Source organism: Rutidosis leptorrhynchoides, chromosome 10 (genome assembly GCF_046630445.1).
Source record: "Rutidosis leptorrhynchoides isolate AG116_Rl617_1_P2 chromosome 10, CSIRO_AGI_Rlap_v1, whole genome shotgun sequence".
Classification (NCBI taxonomy): Eukaryota; Viridiplantae; Streptophyta; class Magnoliopsida; order Asterales; family Asteraceae; genus Rutidosis; species Rutidosis leptorrhynchoides.
Genome location: NC_092342.1, coordinates 225,238,319 through 225,259,493, shown reverse-complemented (window position 1 = coordinate 225,259,493; position 21,175 = coordinate 225,238,319). Strand labels below are relative to the sequence as shown.

General features: G+C 32.6%; 1 long non-coding RNA gene across 3 annotated transcripts; it reads right to left on the bottom strand.

Annotated features, from left to right (window-relative positions):
• Nucleotides 1–3,014: 3,014 nt before the first annotated feature.
• On the bottom strand, nt 3,015–6,616 carry LOC139872612 (uncharacterized). Of its 3 annotated transcripts, none has more exons than XR_011767110.1 (6): nt 6,303–6,616; nt 5,900–6,112; nt 5,388–5,584; nt 5,090–5,220; nt 3,872–4,690; nt 3,015–3,566 (listed from the first exon to the last, which is right to left on the bottom strand). It is a non-coding gene; the product is annotated as an uncharacterized lncRNA (long non-coding RNA). The 3 variants fall into 3 exon arrangements; XR_011767111.1 differs by having other exon boundaries at nt 5,186–5,220; XR_011767112.1 differs by having other exon boundaries at nt 5,900–6,074.
• Between the last annotated feature and the right edge of the window lie 14,559 nt (nt 6,617–21,175).

Sequence of the window (21,175 nt, the reverse complement as noted above, 5' to 3'; positions counted from 1 at the left end):
AGGTTCGCGTGATGGTGGCTCGGGTAAGCGCGGGTACTAGTGGACTTGCGTAGTTGCTTTAGAAGGCGTGCTTTTGGACCCGATTTAGGATTAGGTAGCGTAGTCCCAATCACCATGCTCGGTTTTGTGTAAAAGTAACTAGTCGGGTCATAAGTAATAACCGAGTTATGATTTAACAAACGTATTATTGTATTAATGAATTTAAATTATTATTGTACGTTTTTAAGTTCGTTGAACTTACTTTGATAACAAATACGTTTTGGAAATTGTGTAATGGGACCTAAAGTGTTATTTAATGTATATAAAGGGAAAAAAATTTATGGGCCGGAAATCGACGGGTTGGTTTGTTACACTTTTATTTTTTAGTTTAATGACTTTATTTTTTTGCAAAAATAAAGACATTAAACTGGGGGGGACTTAATGGTGTATCCTAGGGGATACACACATAAAAGCACTATTTTTATACAGAAAAATGGATCAAAGAGCACAAAAAATAACAATATTTGGCAGTTTTTAACATTTGTCGTCCAGCGTTCAGCAGGCCGCCCAACGTCATGCGTAAGCCCTGTAGGCAGCTTCAATGCTTAAGCACTTTTAATAGGCGCGCGAGCAGCACGTAGCCACGTCCGCACACGCTACCGACCTTCCAGATATTTCTCATAACTGAATTAATTAGAGATTGACACGTGTATTCCTAGAATTTCAGACATTCTACGCCTATAAATGGACCCCCTGGGTCACCACATTTCACATCATGATCTGATATGAACTTCAGTCAGAGAGAAGTACACTTTCTCTCTCACACAGTTCTTTCTCACTCTAAAACATTAACCGCTTAGCAGCAGAACGCTAGACGGATCAATTACAGATTGATCCACAGATTGATTGAGGCCACTCCACGGATCTCCCATCCGTGTTCCGGGTCTGCAGGGATCATTTCCCGAGGGCAAACATCAATCAACATACAATCACTCTACGCTAGGCGGATATTGTTCTGTACTGGTACCTTACATCCGCTATACGGGAAATCGTACCAACATTGTCATTATTGTTGTTGGTTCCGTTATTTCCGTTGTTATTATTGTTGATATTAGCCATCGCAGCTAAGATGCCTTCGGCCACCAATCGTTGGATGCGAGCTTCAGTGTTTTCCTTAGGAGGCATTATCTTCAAAACATAATAACACACCAGATCAATGTCAATGAAATCAACGAAATAAAAATATACTAGCAACGAGTAGTGATGCATAGTAGCAAGTAGTAAATAATAGAGATTTTAGTAGTACTAAATAATAGTAAGTATTGTTAAGTGGTGATCATTAGTGTTAAGTAATGACAATCAGTGAGGAGTAGTGATCAGTAGTGACAAGCAATAAGAAGTAGTGTTACGTAGTGGTTATCAGTGGTAAGTAGTAAGGAGTAGTGGTATGAGCTGATGAGTAGGTCCAAGCAGTGTCTTCGTAGTGTCAAGTAGTGATGGGTGATGACGAGCAGTGTTGAGTTGTGACGTGCATACGTACTAACAATAGATTATAATAATTATTAATCTTCATAGTGTACGTCTTTAATTATATTTTGAGGCTATCAAGTTTATATTCTAAGCAGTATTTAAAAAATAAAAGTCTTTGACTCGCTTCCAATTTCTTATGTTACGATGTAGGAACTTCTATATGAGTTACCGTAATATGATCCAGGTCATTATATTACCTTAACTCACATTTCCGTTTGACATTACTCCATAAGGTCAAGATAGCGAGATCAACTTAATTAACTTTAGATCACGTATCGAGTGTGTATGTACGATTCGTGATATAGTATGTTTTAGTTCAAGTCAATATCAGTATATATATATATATATATATATATATATATATATATATTAGTTAAAGACCCGCGATTTCGCGGGTTTTATGAAATGATGATATTTTAAGACAATCTTCAACCATGATAACACAAATAAACAATAAAACATTTCAAAAGTTCAAATATACATTGATGCGACATTCGGCATTCGAGCCAGGAAAACCACTGCATTGCTGCTAACTGTATACTTTGGAAAAATGTTGTAAAGAATACTAAATAACTACAAAGGCTTTATGACCACAGGTCCACAGTACAACCAAGTTTCAATGAAAGTTACCGAGTATATTGTCTTTAGTAAGAAAGTATTAGGTGCTGTTTGTTTTTTAAGATGTTTTTGTCTGAAAATCTGCGGGCCATGTCTGTAGAGAAGATGTGGTCTAAATGTCTGTATAATGCCAATGAAGCATTGCTTCAACGGCATTCCCTTCACTTTGTGTGTTGAGGCTGAGGGTTAGGTCATGGGTTCGAGTCTCGCTCTACCCATCCCTTTAACTAATCTGCCTGAAATATGGATATCCAGATTGACCCCAGGGGGGTTTTCTCCCGAATCCATTCAGGATTCAAACCCGGTCCGTCTGCCCCTCGGGATGGTTAAAGGATCGGTTTCCTGTAATGCGATTCGAGTTTCCTCCCGAACGTGTGTGTGTGTGCAAATGATGAGTGTCGTTGAAATAAATGATACGCTGATGCAAGCTTGCCGTTCGAAAAAAAAAAAATTGTCTATAATAAATAATGAAGACTGTTTTTTTGTCTGCAAAAGTTAAACATGTTCTTTAACTAATGTAATTGAGATCTTTTATCAAATAATTGACTATTAGAACAAAATATAAATTAGAAAATCAGACTATTTATACAACAAATCCACACTGATACTTTACACACAACATAAATTATTTTAATCTTCCAAGCTGAAAGCCTAGGTTGTGGTTGGAATTGTTCATTGTTGTGGTTGGAATTGTACATAATGAACGGACTACATATACATGAGCTATTACTTGCATTTTTTGTTCATCATTACAGGGACCTTAAGAGATGCTACTCAAGTCACCACTTTTCATCATACTCCCACAGCCACCACTTTTCACCAAAACATAAATCAAACCCAGAAAAAAGAGATTTTTCACATCACAGATAGCAAACCCAAACCAAAAATTAGCCATAAATTGAATCAAAGTAATCTATTAGCCAAAACTTGAATCAAACCCAAAAAAAATTACAAAAGATTGAGATTTTATATTACCAAACCCAAAACAAAAATCTGTAATCGAGTAACCAAGAAATAGAATAAATTAAACCTAAAACAAGAAAGAAAAGCTTGAGATCGTTAACACCACAAAATAGATTGGTCATCAAAGGGAATTAATCAATTTAGAAAAGCTTGAGGTGATGTTGCCGGAGATAGTGCCGGCGAAGGTGAGTTGTCGGAGATAGTGCCGGCGAAGGTGATGTGGCCGGAGATGACGTCGGAGAAGGTGTTGTGGCCGGAGGTGGTGTGGAAGGAGGTGAATATGTTGGTGCAGTAGGAAGGAGATAGAATGGGATAAGGTTCAAAGGCAGGAACAAAATATCTTCTAATTTCAGAAGCTATATTTTGGAGCTTATAACTTGAAGACTTTTTAAGATCTTTTTTTGTCTTATGTCTTCGAAAAAACAAACGGTCTGCAATCACATCTGCCCGCCCGCAGACATAAGATAAAATAAGATCTGCAAATCAAAAAACAAACACCACCTTATTATTATTAGACTCATCAAACCCATTTTGACATGTAGTAGATATATGACCCGCTCTTAACACATACGTTTTCTCCTCAACGTTCAAATTATGTATACTATCAGTTTAATATAGCTTTTTACTATACAAAATTGTTCACTAATTTTCACAGTTTCATTTGGTAACCCTTTATTTTTGTAAACTAATAACTATAACTAACTATGTACAAATTTCAACCAGAAGTGAAACTAACTGTATTGTTCAAACAATGATTATCGTACGCAGTTCAAAAACGTACCTCGTTACCAAGAGACGATCAACTACATGTTGGCACAAGGTGTATACTTAACCCCTCAATCAAGCAAAGCCTCTACAAATCAAGTCATCTAAGTTGAACTGCGCAAAATAATCATGAATCTTGATAGCTAAAGGTAAATCTTTAGTCTTTATAATCAATCAAAACTTTGAACTAATAAGTCTTGATAAATGACAAATTACAAAATCAAAGCTTTACGTTTATATATCGCATTGAATTCTTGATTTTTATGTAAGTTCATAATATGTTGAATGTTTAGTTTCAACATGATGTTAACTAATAAAATTGAATCTTTTTTATTTGGTCTGTTCCTAAACTCAAGTGATATGGTGGACAATATAGGTTAAAAAATATAAAAAAAGATTTAGTATCAAAAAAATAAAAGAATTAGGTGTGATCTTTTTATTCACAGTAATAGGCTCTATAATCTGCTAAATAAGTGGGTATCGTGTAGTTGGAACTGTCTGTATATGAAAGAAAATCAAAATGTATTTCCTATGTGTTAGTGTAATGGCGTAGGTTAAATTTAGTGGTATGTTACTCAAAGCAAGATGCGAGCATCTTTTTGACCATTTTCAGACTTTTGAACCAGTCAACAGATACTTCCAGTTGAGGTGACTAAGCCGTCGCTGCTTGAGAAGCTATTTAGTGATAACCATAATTTGACAGTTATGTCACCTGAGCTTGGTGTATTTAATAAACCTGAAAGTGCTCACAGCTCACTACAATGTATTGTTCTCAGTACCAGGTAAGTTTGAAAACAATGCTTTTCAACTCTGGAATGACGTTCTTCTATAATAGCTGTATAAGAAGACAAATTATCTATTAGGCGTACAACAAATCTGAACACTCTCATATTGATAACATTATCACTGTAAATTATCAACCATGGCTGATGACAATAACTTTACCCCTTTGAATTTGTTAAAGACCAATATGACGCAGATGTTAAAATTCGTGTTCAGATTTTCATGAAATGGAATCAAACAAGTCTTGCATTAGCAGGAGAAAATGAAGATTTTGTGTATTTCAAGCTGCAAAATCAGTGGGCTGGGAGATTTTCCAAATCAGTTTGTGGTCAAACTGAGCTGGCCCTTAGGTTTGGGCTACTATAACGACTTTTTAAACCAATTTAAAGGAAAAAAGCAAGACAGGAAAATGACAAACATCACAAAAAGAGTTCTAGCCAACCAAACTTACCCGACCCGTTTTCAACTCCGACTCATTTCAACTGCTACTAAAATATGACCATTTCAACCCTGACTCATTTCAACCGATCTAATTTCAATGACTTACACAACTTGTCCAACTGCCCATTTTGTCACCACAACCTGAAACAAATACAAAAAGGAACATAAAATCAAATATTACATAATCATGATATTTGCCAACAGAAGCGCGAAAATTGGATTGCAAATGAAAAAGAAAATTTCCTTTTTATTTAAGATTTAAGCTAAGAAAAAATAAAAACAAAGGCAAAAAGATACTGGATGCACACATTGAGGGCTGGCAGTTAGATCATATAGCTTATCTTTCATCATGCCATCACCATCATTAGATTCAAGCATTCCAACGAATGATACTGATTATCTCTTGTAGTAGCCTTTGGCTGCATATTTGTTTCCCGCCTTACTTCACCTTGATGAGACGGATGTAAGCCAATTCTTCTTCACGACCATTTCTATCCCCTAAAAACTACAAAAGAACATCATAGGATAAGTGAATATTTTAACTTTTTGAATGGCATAAGCCTGCAATTTCAACCAATGTGAAAGCAGCACAAAACCAAAAACATCTATATAAACTAAAGGGTTTAGAGATATTTTCTCTCCTTAAGTTGCATGAAAAAAATATGAGAGGTGACAAAATAGTTGTTTCTTCTACCCAGAAATTTAGCTATCTTTTAATTCAGAACATGAACCCACAAGCAACCTTAATTATTGTGTAAAGTCTTTAATGCCAACTAAGAGTTATTGCGATACAAATATTTGGTTGGATTAAATAACTAACCTTAATGAAGATCTTGGACCTGGCTGACGATGATGAAGGCTGCTGAAACAGGTAACCCAAAAAGAACCACCGTTCTAAGCTGCAACAACAGCAGCAGCAGATCCAGTGACGGTAACTCCCAATGATAACAGGTACATTCTTGACAATAACCATAATAATTCCGACAAAAATGCAGCTGCAAATACCGATCCAACCGTAATCAAAATCTTACAGCTGAAAATAACACGACCGAGTTCAACATAAGCCATAAGTGAACAAACAGCTTCTTAAATCAATTTCCATTGATAATGATGGTTGATAATGACAGTCATGTTTGTTTTACCAATAAGTGAACATAAGAAATCAAAAGCCCTAATCTTAGCAATAATCAAAACCTAAAAGAAGCAAAAACAGAAACAGATACCTTCGATCTCCTTGATTCGGTATCTATTGGTAATGACGGTCCGGTGTTTTATCAATAAGTGAACATAATTAATCAAAGCCCTAATTTTAGCCTTCAATCGATACCCATTGATGGTTTGATAATGACGATCATGATTTTCTTTTATTACTATATACTCCGTACTCTGGAAGGAGTACGCCTGGGTTTGAGCAGCCATAAGTTTTAAAATTTGATAAAATTTTAATCAACAAAATACTTGAATGTGTGATACATCTATCGCGTTGTCCACATTCAAGTATTTTCGTTCTAGTTGATCTCCACAAGTGATACTGAAATGTATTTCTAGAAGTGTATAGCAATTTAACCAACAAAATAACCGAAATGTAATCATAATAGATACCTAAAATTGGATGTGTCATAACATGTGGGGACAACCACCTTCTCACCCACCTAGTGCCTTCCAACCTAACCGACTGGTGACCACTGAGTGTACCTCAGATACTGATATTAGGGTCTGCCTCTCGGCTACTGCCAACCCTCGTAAGGGATCGCAAGGAGTAAGAGTCAATGCTTCGTCACAGGTAACACTGTGAGAACCTCCTTTACGACTAACCCGCCACACATGGACGGCGTTTTACCAGCTCTGATGCCACATGAGACGACCCGTCCTAATCTATAAGGACGAATACAATAACATATGATTACATCGCGAGGTATTTGACATCTATATGATACATTTTACAAACATTGCATTCGTTTTTAAAAGACAAACTTTCATTACATCGAAAGTTGACGGCATGCATACCATTTCGTAATATATCCAACTATAATTGACTTAATAATAATCTTGATGAACTCGACGACTTGAATGCAACGTCTTTTGAAATATTTCATGAATGACTCCAAGTAATATCTCTAAGATGAGCAAATGCACAGCGGAAGATTTCTTTCGTACCTGAGAATAAACATGCTTTCAAGTGTCAACCAAAAGGTTGGTGAGTTCATTAGTTTATCATAAATAATCATTTCATAATTTTAATAGACCACAAGATTTCATATTTTCATTTCTCATAAACATACGTCCCATGCATAGAGACAAAAATCATTCATATGATAAACACCTGGTAACCGACATTAACAAGATGCATATAAGAATATCCCCATCATTCCGGGACATCCATCGGACATGATATAAAAACTCGAAGTACTAAAGCATCCGGTACTTTGGATGGGGTTCGTTAGGCCCAATAGATCTATCTTTAGGATTCGCGTCAATTAGACGTGCACTAATTCTCAAAATTAGTGATGTTCCCTAATTCTTAGGCTACCAAGCAAAAAGGGGCATATTCGGCTTCGATCATTCAATCATATAATGTAGTTTCGATTACTTGTGTCTATTTCGTAAAACATTTATAAAAATTGCGCATGTATTCTCAGCCCAAAAATATAAAGGGTAAAAAGGCATATGAAACTCACTCTACAATATTTTGTAGTAAAAATATTCATACGACGATACTGAACAATGCAGGGTTGGCCTCGGATTCACGAACCTATATTATTTGTATATTTATTAATATATATAGTTGTAATCGAACACAATATAAATTTATTAGTTATATCCTTTTTATATTGATAATATATATATATATATATATATATATATATATATATATATATATATATATATATATATATATATATATAGTGGTAGGATCAAGAGGGAAGTAACCATTCGGGGGGAAGCGGGGAGAAGCAAAAACTTTTTTTTTTTTCATTTTTTGAAAAAACTTTGTTCACGAACATTATAGATGAGATGAAAATATGAACATTTAGTAGAGACACTTTGTGATAAATGTTTTTATTTTGGCGGGAAAACGCTCAAAGAAGTAATATATAACAATTATCGTGTTTTTCGAGCGTATTTTGAGGTTTTAGCTATTGGGGTTTAGATATTAGGGTTTATAGGGTTTAGATATTAGGGTTTAGAAATTTAGGCTTTAGGGTTTAAATTTAGGGTTTAGATTTAGGATTTAGATTGAGTTTTTAACACGAACGGTTTAGAGTTTAGGGTTTAGGGTTTAGGGTTTGGTGTTTTGGGTTTATGAAATAAACCCAAAACACCAAACCCTAAACCCTAAACCCTAAACCCTAAACTCTAAATCGGGCTAAATTTTACTTCACAAAACATGGAAAAAAAACGTTCATATTCTTCACGAACAATATTATCTTGAATGTTATTTTTGTCGATCGTTTTCCCGTCTAAATAATAACATTCATCACGAAGTGTCTCTTCTAAATGTTCATATTTTCGTGTGATCTTGATGCCGGAAAAAAAAATTCAAAAAAAAAACGAAAAAAAAAAATTTGCTTCCCCCTGCTTCCCCCGATTGGTTACTTCCCCATTGATCCTGCCCCAATATATATATATATATATATATATATATATATATATATATATATATATATATATATATATATATATATATATATATATATTCATTTTGTATATAAAAATATATTAAATTTTTGTTATGTTATGTGTATTAAATATATCATTTGTATATTGATAATAGTAGTTATATTAAGACCAAAATAATATTAATAGTGGTAAAATGATTATAATACTTAATATTATTAATAAGATAGTAATGTTACTGATTCTATTAATGATAATAATAATAATGTTATTAATGATAATAAATGTAAAAATATTACCTTTATTGTTAATGATAGTTTTAATAATAAAGATTTACTAATAATAATAGAAATCTTATTAAAATGATACTATTAATAATTATACTACTTAAGGTTAATACTTATAATGATAATAATTTTGGTAGTAGTAGTAGTAGTAGTAATAATAATAATAATAATAATAATAATAATAATAATAATAATAATAATAATAATAATAATAATAATAATAATAATAATAATAATAATAATCCTAATAATAATGTTAATAATACTAAAAATGATAAAATTAATAATAATAATAATAATAATAATAATAATAATAATAATAATAATAATAATAATAATAATAATAATAATAATAATAATAATAATAATAATAATAATAATAATAATAATAATAATAACAATAATTATGATCATAATATTAACAATAACAACAATAAAAATAATAATAATAATAATAATAATAATAATAATAATAATAATAATAATAATAGTAATAATAATAATAATAATAATAATAAGTATAATAAGAAACTATCTCACAAAGATAAGCTTCAAAAAAATATAACTGCAGCCGCCCGGGCTCGAACCCGGGACCTCTCGCTTATCAAGCCCACACATTAACCAATTGATCCGTCCAATTTTTCCTAATTAACAACCATCTTAATTATTATTAATACCTCTATTTTTCTGTTTCTTATTTCTTCCCTCTCCTTTACACTAAACTGAATCGTCCAGAGATCATTCAAACCAAAACAACACTAATTAACTAAACGATTTAGGTTCCTTAACTAAAACAGGAACGACCCTTTACAGATTGGTTGAGAAAAAGAAAAAAATAAAAATAAAAGAATGGTTGTGCAGATATGAAGAACACAAATATGAACTCAAATGCAAATTTCAAATTTTAAAACGTTTCAGGCTAAACTTACAACATGAAAAAAGTTTAAAATCACTCACAAAAACTTTTCAAATCATTAATTGGACTTGAATCATATGGTAACTCGAATTTAATCGTTGAACAACGTTTGACTTTATTTTCTAAAAACTTTGACTCATAAATTCGAGTTCGTTGTTAGAAATTGGAAAGTGAGACTTTCCAGATAGTTTAAATAGAAGATTTCTAACATAACTGCACTTCTAGATTTTAAAAATTGTTACGAATTCGAGCTTTTGGAAATAAAGATGAAGAACAGAGGTTTGACGGGTCTTTTTCTGTTTCTTTTTGATTAATTCACTCTGATACAGGTTGTAATGATAATAATTGATAGTGGAAAATAAGATTTGAATTAATTACGCATAATGTAAGCTTAAATACCCGTTTTATCGAGGGTTGACTTTCACAGATTATATAAACCAGTGAATAAATAAATAATATAAAATAAAAAAGATGATACTGACTTCAAACAGATTCTTGGAGTGATTTGATAATTGAATTCGTGATTTGTACTAATGTTGTAAATCAAAAACAGTATGACTATTACATGAAATAGACTTTGATTCCCAATCTCTGTATATATGTTTTTTTATATATAAATAAATAATATTAATAATAATTTTATTAATAATAAATAATAATAATACTGAAATATTATTAATAATAATAGCATATTAATACTGAATTTCAATAATTATCATAATAATAATATTTAGGATAATAATACTAAAAGTTATAATAATATATATAATGATATTATTAATATTAATATTATTAAATTATGTTGTTTTTATAATAATAATAATAATGATAATATATAATACTATTAATGGTTCTTAATGATAATACTTATTAATAATACTTAGTAATATCAAGCTATATGTTTCAATTTTTATATCTATATATTATATATTATAATATTATTACCAATACAAATAATAATATTAATATAAATATTAATAATAATAGTGGAAGTAATACCAATAATATTGTTATAACAAATTATGCTTGTCAAATCTCATATATATATATATATATATATATATATATATATATATATATATATATATATATATATATATATATATATATTTATATATATATATATATATATATATATATATATATATATATATATATATATATATATTAATAATACTGATATCAATATTAATAAAGAAAGTAATATAATAACTTTAATTTAATAATATTACAAATATTAATCATGTAATACTTATATAACATATTTGGATATTTATTATTTATATATATAATATCTATTACAACATACATATAATATTAATTGTGTATAGAATTCATATATATATATCTATATATATATGTTTATTTTAAATAACATCTTAATCATTTTGCATTTTACTTTAATTCAAATGATTAAATGGTGTTATATTAATTCAAATTAATATATACAATTATATATATATATATATATATATATATATATATATATATATATATATATATATATATATATATATATATATATATATATACACACATGATTGTTCGTGAATCGTCAGGAACAGTCGAAGGTCAATGAATCCATATAATAGTTCAAAAATTTTGTGATTCAACATTATAGACTTTGCTTATCATGTCGAAATCATATAAAGATTAAGTTTAAATTTGGTCGGAAACTTTCGGGTCGTCACAGGATGACTCTCTTTCAATGCCTTCCATCGATTGGACAACGAAGTTGCTTTAAAATCTTCAAAATTAGCTGATGACAAATTACAGGAACTTAAAATAATTTGATAATCAACAGCTTAGCGGCATTCAATTCGAGTTCTGTCGGGTTCCATCGGTTTTCGATGATGGTTTTCATAATTTGTGATGATTTGGAAGAGGTAGTTAGGGTTTTGTTTTTTATGAGCGTCTTGAATGAATGTAATCTTAGTGAACCCATGCTTCGTTAATTTTCTTCCGTGTGTTTTTGAATTAAAAAGGGCAATTTGGTTAGTTGAAAAATTAAAATTAATTTATTAGCTAATAAAAATATAGGATTATTTTGGACCATTAGATCAAGGGGTATGTGAAAGCCTTTTTTTCATCTAAGGGTTAAAAAGTCTATTTTAGAAATAATTATTAGCTAATAATAACTCTCTTTTAAGGTATAGAGTGATATATATATATATATATATATATATATATATATATATATATATATATATATATATATATATATATATATATATATATAGTATAATAAGTAAACATATATCACACAATCAGAACAACATCTCATGATAGTACATTTTATCACAATGTATCATAGGTAAACATATTTAACATGTAATATCACATTGTATTTTTAGGTCGGGTTGTTGTCTAGACTAACTATTGCGTCCTATGAATTGGTATGACACATTAATGCAATTCCTAGTTCCCTACAACCGTTAGCTCTGATACCAACTATAACACCCCCACCAAATTCTATTTGACGGCACGTTAATCATCGTGGTCCACAGTAACAGTTACGCCCTCTAAATGAGACGTTTTTCATAACATTCACATTTAATACCTTTATTAAATAGTTTGACATAAATGAAATCAAAGTTTGTAGCAGCATTAGTAATGTTAATTAATAAATAACATTAAAGTTTAAAAATCATTTAATTAAATGCAAATAAAACAATATCTTTATGAAACATGCTTGACTCCAGCTAGCATGCTGTAGTGACTCGAACTTTTCCATGTTATTATATATTAATTGAGATTGATATTTACATGATTAAATGTTTCCAACATTTTAAGCAATCAAACTTGTTAAGACTTGATTAATTGAAATATGTTTCATATAGACAATTGACCACCCAAGTTGACCGGTGATTCACGAACGTTAAAACTTGTAAAAACTATATGATGACATATATATGGATATATATATATAGTTAACATGATACTATGATAAGTAAATATATCATTAAGTATATTAACAATGAACTACATATGTAAAAACAAGACTACTAACTTAATGATTTTTAAACGAGACATATATGTAACGATTATCGTTGTAAAGACATTTAATGTATATATATCATATTAAGAGATATTCATACATGATAATATCATGATAATATAATAATTTAAAATCTCATTTGATATTATAAACATGGGGTTAACAACATTTAACAAGATCGTTAACCTAAAGGTTTCAAAATAACACTTACATGTAACGACTAACGATGACTTAACGACTCAGTTAAAATGTATATACATGTAGTGTTTTAATATGTATTTATACACTTTTGAAAGACTTCAATACACTTATCAAAATACTTCTACTTAACAAAAATTCTTACAATTACATCCTCGTTCAGTTTCATCAACAATTCTACTCGTATGCACCCGTATTCGTACTCGTACAATACACAGCTTTTAGATGTATGTACTATTGGTATATACACTCCAATGATCAGCTCTTAGCAGCCCATGTGAGTCACCTAACACATGTGGGAACCATCATTTGGCAACTAGCATGAAATATCTCATAAAATTACAAAAATATGAGTAATCATTCATGACTTATTTACATGAAAACAAAATTACATATCCTTTATATCTAATCCATACACCAACGACCAAAAACACCTACAAACACTTTCATTCTTCAATTTTCTTCATCTAATTGATCTCTCTCAAGTTCTATCTTCAAGTTCTAAGTGTTCTTCATAAATTCCAAAAGTTCTAGTTTCATAAAATCAAGAATACTTTCAAGTTTGCTAGCTCACTTCCAATCTTGTAAGGTGATCATCCAACCTCAAGAAATCTTTGTTTCTTACAGTAGGTTATCATTCTAATACAAAGTAATAATCATATTCAAACTTTGGTTCAATTTCTATAACTATAACAATCTTATTTCAAGTGATGATCTTACTTGAACTTGTTTTCGTGTCATGATTATGCTTCAAGAACTTCGAGCCATCCAAGGATCCATTGAAGCTAGATCCATTTTTCTCTTTTTCAGTAGGTTTATCCAAGGAACTTAAGGTAGTAATGATGTTCATAACATCATTCGATTCATACATATAAAGCTATCTTATTCGAAGGTTTAAACTTGTAATCACTAGAACATAGTTTAGTTAATTCTAAACTTGTTCGCAAACAAAAGTTAATCCTTCTAACTTGACTTTTAAAATCAACTAAACACATGTTCTATATCTATATGATATGCTAACTTAATGATTTAAAACCTGGAAACAAGAAAAACACCGTAAAACCGGATTTACGCCGTCGTAGTAACACCGCGGGCTGTTTTGGGTTAGTTAATTAAAAACTATGATAAACTTTGATTTAAAAGTTGTTATTCTGAGAAAATGATTTTTATTATGAACATGAAACTATATCCAAAAATTATGGTTAAACTCAAAGTGGAAGTATGTTTTCTAAAATGGTCATGTAGACGTCGTTCTTTCGACTGAAATGACTACCTTTACAAAAACGACTTGTAACTTATTTTTCCGACTATAAACCTATACTTTTTCTGTTTAGATTCATAAAATAGAGTTCAATATGAAACCATAGCAATTTGATTCACTCAAAACGGATTTAAAATGAAGAAGTTATGGGTAAAACAAGATTGGATAATTTTTCTCATTTTAGCTACGTGAAAATTGGTAACAAATCTATTCCAACCATAACTTAATCAACTTGTATTGTATATTATGTAATCTTGAGATACCATAGACACGTATACAATGTTTCGACCTATCATGTCGACACATCTATATATATTTCGGAACAACCATAGACACTCTATATGTGAATGCTGGAGTTAGCTATACAGGGTTGAGGTTGATTCCAAAATATATATAGTTTTAGTTGTGATCAATACTGAGATACGTATACACTGGGTCGTGGATTGATTCAAGATAATATTTATCGATTTATTTCTGTACATCTAACTGTGGACAACTAGTTGTAGGTTACTAACGAGGACAGCTGACTTAATAAACTTAAAACATCAAAATATATTAAAAGTGTTGTAAATATATTTTGAACATACTTTGATATATATGTATATATTGTTATAGGTTCGTGAATCAACCAGTGGCCAAGTCTTACTTCCCGACGAAGTAAAAATCTGTGAAAGTGAGTTATAGTCCCACTTTTAAAATCTAATATTTTTGGGATGAGAATACATGCAGGTTTTATAAATGATTTACAAAATAGACACAAGTACGTGAAACTACATTCTATGGTTGAATTATCGAAATTGAATATGCCCCTTTTTATTAAGTCTGGTAATTTAAGAATTAGGGAACAGACACCATAATTGACGCGAATCCTAAAGATAGATCTATTGGGCCTAACAAACCCCATCCAAAGTACCGGATGCTTTAATACTTCGAAATTTATATCATATCCGAAGGGTGTCCCGGAATGATGGGGATATTCTTATATATGCATCTTGTTAATGTCGGTTACCAGGTGTTCACCATATGAATGATTTTTATCTCTATGTATGGGATGTGTATTGAAATATGAAATCTTGTGGTCTATTGTTACGATTTGATATATATAGGTTAAACCTATAACTCACCAACATTTTTGTTGACGTTTAAAGCATGTTTATTCTCAGGTGAATATTAAGAGCTTCCGCTGTTGCATACTAAAATAAGGACAAGATTTGGAGTCCATGTTTGTATGATATTGTGTAAAAACTGCATTCAAGAAACTGATTTCGATGTAACATATTTGTATTGTAAACCATTATGTAATGGTCGTGTGTAAACAAGATATTTTAGATTATCATTATTTGATAATCTACGTAAAGCTTTTTTTTTAAACCTTTATTTATGAAATAAAGGTTATGGTTTGTTTTAAAAATGAATGCAGTCTTTGAAAAACGTCTCATATAGAGGTCAAAACCTCGCAACGAATTCAATTAATATGGAACGTTTTTAATCAATAAGAACGGGACATTTCAGTTGGTATCCGAGCGTTGGTCTTAGAGAACCAGAATTTTGCATTAGTGTGTCTTATCGAGTTTGTTAGGATGCATTAGTGAGTCTGGACTTCGACCGTGTTTACTTGAAAAATGATTGCTTAACAAATTTTGTTGGAAACTATATATTTTTAACATGTGAATATTATGTGATATATTAATCTCTTAACGCGTTTGATATTATGTGATAGATGTCTACCTCTAGAACAAGTCTCATTGACTCACCTAATAATAATGAAGAGTCAAATGTAAATTGGAATGATTCGTGGACTGATTCACAAGTTCCCGAAGAGGAACCGGAAGAAGAGTCGGAACCGGAAGAAGAATCGGAACCGGAAGAAGAATCGGAACCGGATGAAGAAATAGAACCGGTGGGGGAAATAATAAAACGGTTAAGTAAAAGAAAATCCTCAACCAACCGACCAAGGTTAATTATGGTCAATGGTGTTTCCGCCAAGGAAGCAAAATATTGGGAGGATTACCAATTCTCCGATGAATCGGATTCCGGCGAGAATTCCGATGATGTTATAGAAATTACCCCAACTGAATTTAAAAAGGCAAAAGAAAATAATAAGGGAAAGGGCATAAAAATAGAGAAATCTAATTCCAACCCCGATGAACTTTATATGTATCGTCAACCCCCAAAGTCCTTAAGTTGTAACAACGACCCGGGAACCTCTAAACCACCAGGTTTTTCTAAACCAATGTGGATCACGACGGCTCGTATTAGGGGAACATCATATATCCCTAGAAACTTGGCAAAACGAACCAAAACCGAAGAAGAAGAAACAAGCGAGTCGGAATAAGATAGTTGTATTCGTGTGGTGTAATATATGTAATATAGTGTGCTTATGCTTTATGATATATGTAAAAATTGCTTGTATTAATAAGTATTTTTTTTATGAATCTAACTCTTGTCTATTTTACAGTATAAAAACACAAAATGGATAGACAACCCAATATTTTAAGAGACCTACCCGGAGACATGATTGACGAAATCTTGTCTAGAGTCGGTCAGAATTCTTCGGCACAACTATTTAAGGCGAGATCAGTTTGTAAGACATTCGAAGAACGTTCCAAGAATGCCTTGGTTTATAAAAGGCTTTCGTTCGGAAGATGGGGGATATCACATTGGGAAATCCATAAGTTACGATGTGTTTACTTTGACGCATATATTGCGGGGAACCCAAATGCTATTTTACGCAATGGGTTAAGAAATTATTTTGACTCAATATATCCGAATATTGGACTTCGTGATTTAGAAAAAGCGGCTAACATGCAACATAAAGAAGCATGTTATGCTTACGGATTAGTAATGTTCGCTTCTCACCAAAGTGAGAACAAGAACATCGGGCTACAACTATTAAACAAAATGTTCCCACAAGTGACGGAGTCGGTAATTGGGGTAAGAAATGAGGTTTTTAGATTGTTACGGGACTGTTGGACATTACGTAACCCTCGTCCCTTTGACAACGTTACAACACGCTGTCTTATCAACGGCCATAACGGTTATGTTCCACAAGACCAAGGATGGGAAGTAATCCTAGTAAAACCAGAATGCATGACTTGTTTCTGGACGTATGAATTACGTGTCTTTATTGCCTTTGCTGAACGACTTGTGTACTAGCTAGAATTATCTTCACAACCATCTTGTATCAAATTTATTGTGTGCTATATTTCATGCTATATGTAAAATAAGCGGTATTGTAAGTTTGTAAAATATTGTGTAAAAGTTTGAACGCGAAATATTATTATAATCAGTTTTTCATATAGAATTGTAGTAGTTGAATTGTATATTAGCTACTAAGTATGAACTTAACGGGTAGGTACTACCCGAATTTAAACTTATAAAACGCTAATATGAAGAAAAAGCTTTTATAAATGAGTTCATATTATGCTACGAAATACTATTAACTACTCTTAATATTCTGTATGATTAACTTGTTCCATTTAACTATTTTGAAGGAAATGGCACCGACTACTCGACACACCGTGAATATGAATGAAGAGGAATTCCGTACTTTTCTAGCTTCAAACATAGCCGCAGTACAGGCTGCGCTACATACCAACAATAACCTTGGATCTAGCAGTACAGGAAATCGTGTAGGATGCACCTACAAAGAATTCACTGCCTGCAAACCTTTGGAATTTGATGGAACCGAAGGACCGATCGGATTGAAACGGTGGACCGAGAAGGTTGAATCGGTGTTTACCATAAGTAAGTGTACTGAAGAGGACAAAGTGAAGTACGCTACGCATACCTTCACAGGTTCTGCGTTAACATGGTGGAATACCTATCTAGAGCAAGTGGGACAAGACGATGCGTACGCACTACCGTGGTCAGCATTCAAGCACTTGATGAATGAGAAGTACCGTCCCAGAACCGAGGTCAATAAGCTCAAGACAGAACTTAGAGGGTTACGAACCCAAGGATTTGATATTACCACGTATGAAAGACGATTCACAGAATTGTGCCTATTGTGTCCGGGAGCATTCGAAGATGAGGAAGAGAAGATCGACGCGTTTGTGAAAGGATTACCGGAAAGAATCCAAGAAGATATAAGTTCACACGAGCCCGCCTCCATACAACAGGCATGTAGAATGGCTCACAAACTCGTGAACCAGATTGAAGAAAGAATTAAAGAACAGACTGCTGAAGAGGCCAATGTGAAGCAAGTCAAAAGAAAGTGGGAGGAAAACGGTGATAAGAATCACCAATACAACAACAACAACAGCAATTATAACAATAATCGCAACAACTATCCTAACAATCGCAACATCAATTGCAACTACAACAAACGGCTCAACAATAACAACAACAACAACAACAACAACAACAGCAACCACAACAATCATCTTAACAACAATAATAACCGCAACAACAACAACAATCAGAAGCAGCTATGCCAAAGGTGTGAAAAGTATCACTCGGGGTTCTGCACCAAATTTTGCAACAAGTGTAAAAGAAATGGTCATAGCGCGGCGAAGTGTGATGTCTACGGACCAGGGGTTAACAGAACGAAAGGAACAAATGGTGTCGGAACGAGTAATGGCGGAGCAAGTAGTGTCGGAGCAAGTTATGCCAATGTAATTTGTTATAAATGTGGAAAACCGGGCCACATTATTAGAAATTGCCCGAACCAGGAGAACACGAATGGACAAGGCCGCGGAAGAGTTTTCAATATTAATGCGGCAGAGGCACAGGAAGACCCGGAGCTTGTTACGGGTACGTTTCTTATTGACAATAAATCTGCTTACGTTTTATTTGATTCGGGTGCGGATAGAAGCTATATGAGTAGAGATTTTTGTGCTAAATTAAGTTGTCCATTGACGCCTTTGGATAGTAAATTTTTACTCGAATTAGCAAATGGTAAATTAATTTCAGCAGATAATATATGTCGGAATCGAGAAATTAAACTGGTTAGCGAAACATTTAAGATTGATTCGATACCAGTAGAGTTAGGGAGTTTTGATGTGATAATCGGTATGGACTGGTTGAAAGAAGTGAAAGCAGAGATCGTTTGTTACAAAAATGCAATTCGCATTAGACGAGAAAAAGGAAAACCCTTAATGGTGTACGGAGAAAAGGGCAACACGAAGCTACATCTTATTAGTAATTTGAAGGCACAAAAACTAATAAGAAAAGGTTGCTATGCTGTTCTAACACACGTCGAGAAAGTACAAACTGAAGAAAAGAGCATCAATGATGTTCCCGTCGCAAAAGAATTTCCCGATGTATTTCCGAAAGAATTACCGGGATTACCCCCACATCGATCCGTTGAATTTCAAATAGATCTTGTACCAGGAGCTGCACCAATAGCTCGTGCTCCTTACAGACTCGCACCCAGCGAGATGAAAGAACTACAAAGCCAATTACAAGAACTTTTAGAGCGTGGTTTCATTCGACCAAGCACATCACCGTGGGGAGCTCCTGTTTTGTTTGTCAAGAAGAAAGATGGTACATTCAGGTTGTGTATCGACTACCGAGAGTTGAACAAACTTACCATCAAGAACCGCTACCCACTACCGAGAATCGATGACTTATTTGATCAACTACAAGGCTCGTCTGTTTATTCAAAGATTGACTTACGTTCCGGGTATCATCAAATGCGGGTGAAAGAAGATGATATTCCAAAGACTGCTTTTAGAACACGTTACGGTCATTACGAGTTTATGGTCATGCCGTTTGGTTTAACTAATGCACCAGCTGTGTTCATGGACCTTATGAACCGAGTGTGTGGACCATACCTTGACAAGTTTGTCATTGTTTTCATTGATGACATACTTATTTACTCAAAGAACGACCAAGAACACGGTGAACATTTGAGAAAGGTGTTAGAAGTATTGAGGAAGGAAGAATTGTACGCTAAGTTTTCAAAGTTTGCATTTTGGTTGGAAGAAGTTCAATTCCTCGGTCACATAGTGAACAAAGAAGGTATTAAGGTGGATCCGGCAAAGATAGAAACTGTTGAAAAGTGGGAAACCCCGAAAACTCCGAAACACATACGCCAGTTTTTAGGACTAGCTGGTTACTACAGAAGGTTCATCCAAGACTTTTCCAGAATAGCAAAACCCTTGACTGCATTAACGCATAAAGGGAAGAAATTTGAATGGAATGATGAACAAGAGAAAGCGTTTCAGTTATTGAAGAAAAAGCTAACTACGGCACCTATATTGTCATTGCCTGAAGGGAATGATGATTTTGTGATTTATTGTGATGCATCAAAGCAAGGTCTCGGTTGTGTATTAATGCAACGAACGAAGGTGATTGCTTATGCGTCTAGACAATTGAAGATTCACGAACAAAATTATACGACGCATGATTTGGAATTAGGCGCGGTTGTTTTTGCATTAAAGACTTGGAGGCACTACTTATATGGGGTCAAAAGTATTATATATACCGACCACAAAAGTCTTCAACACATATTTAATCAGAAACAACTGAATATGAGGCAGCGTAGGTGGATTGAATTATTGAATGATTACGACTTTGAGATTCGTTACCACCCAGGGAAGGCAAATGTGGTAGCCGATGCCTTGAGCAGGAAGGACAGAGAACCCATTCGAGTAAAATCTATGAATATAATGATTCATAATAACATTACTACTCAAATAAAGGAGGCGCAACAAGGAGTTTTAAAAGAGGGAAATTTAAAGGATGAAATACCCAAAGGATCGGAGAAACATCTTAATATTCGGGAAGACGGAACCCGGTATAGGGCTGAAAGGATTTGGGTACCAAAATTTGGAGATATGAGAGAAATGGTACTTAGAGAAGCTCATAAAACC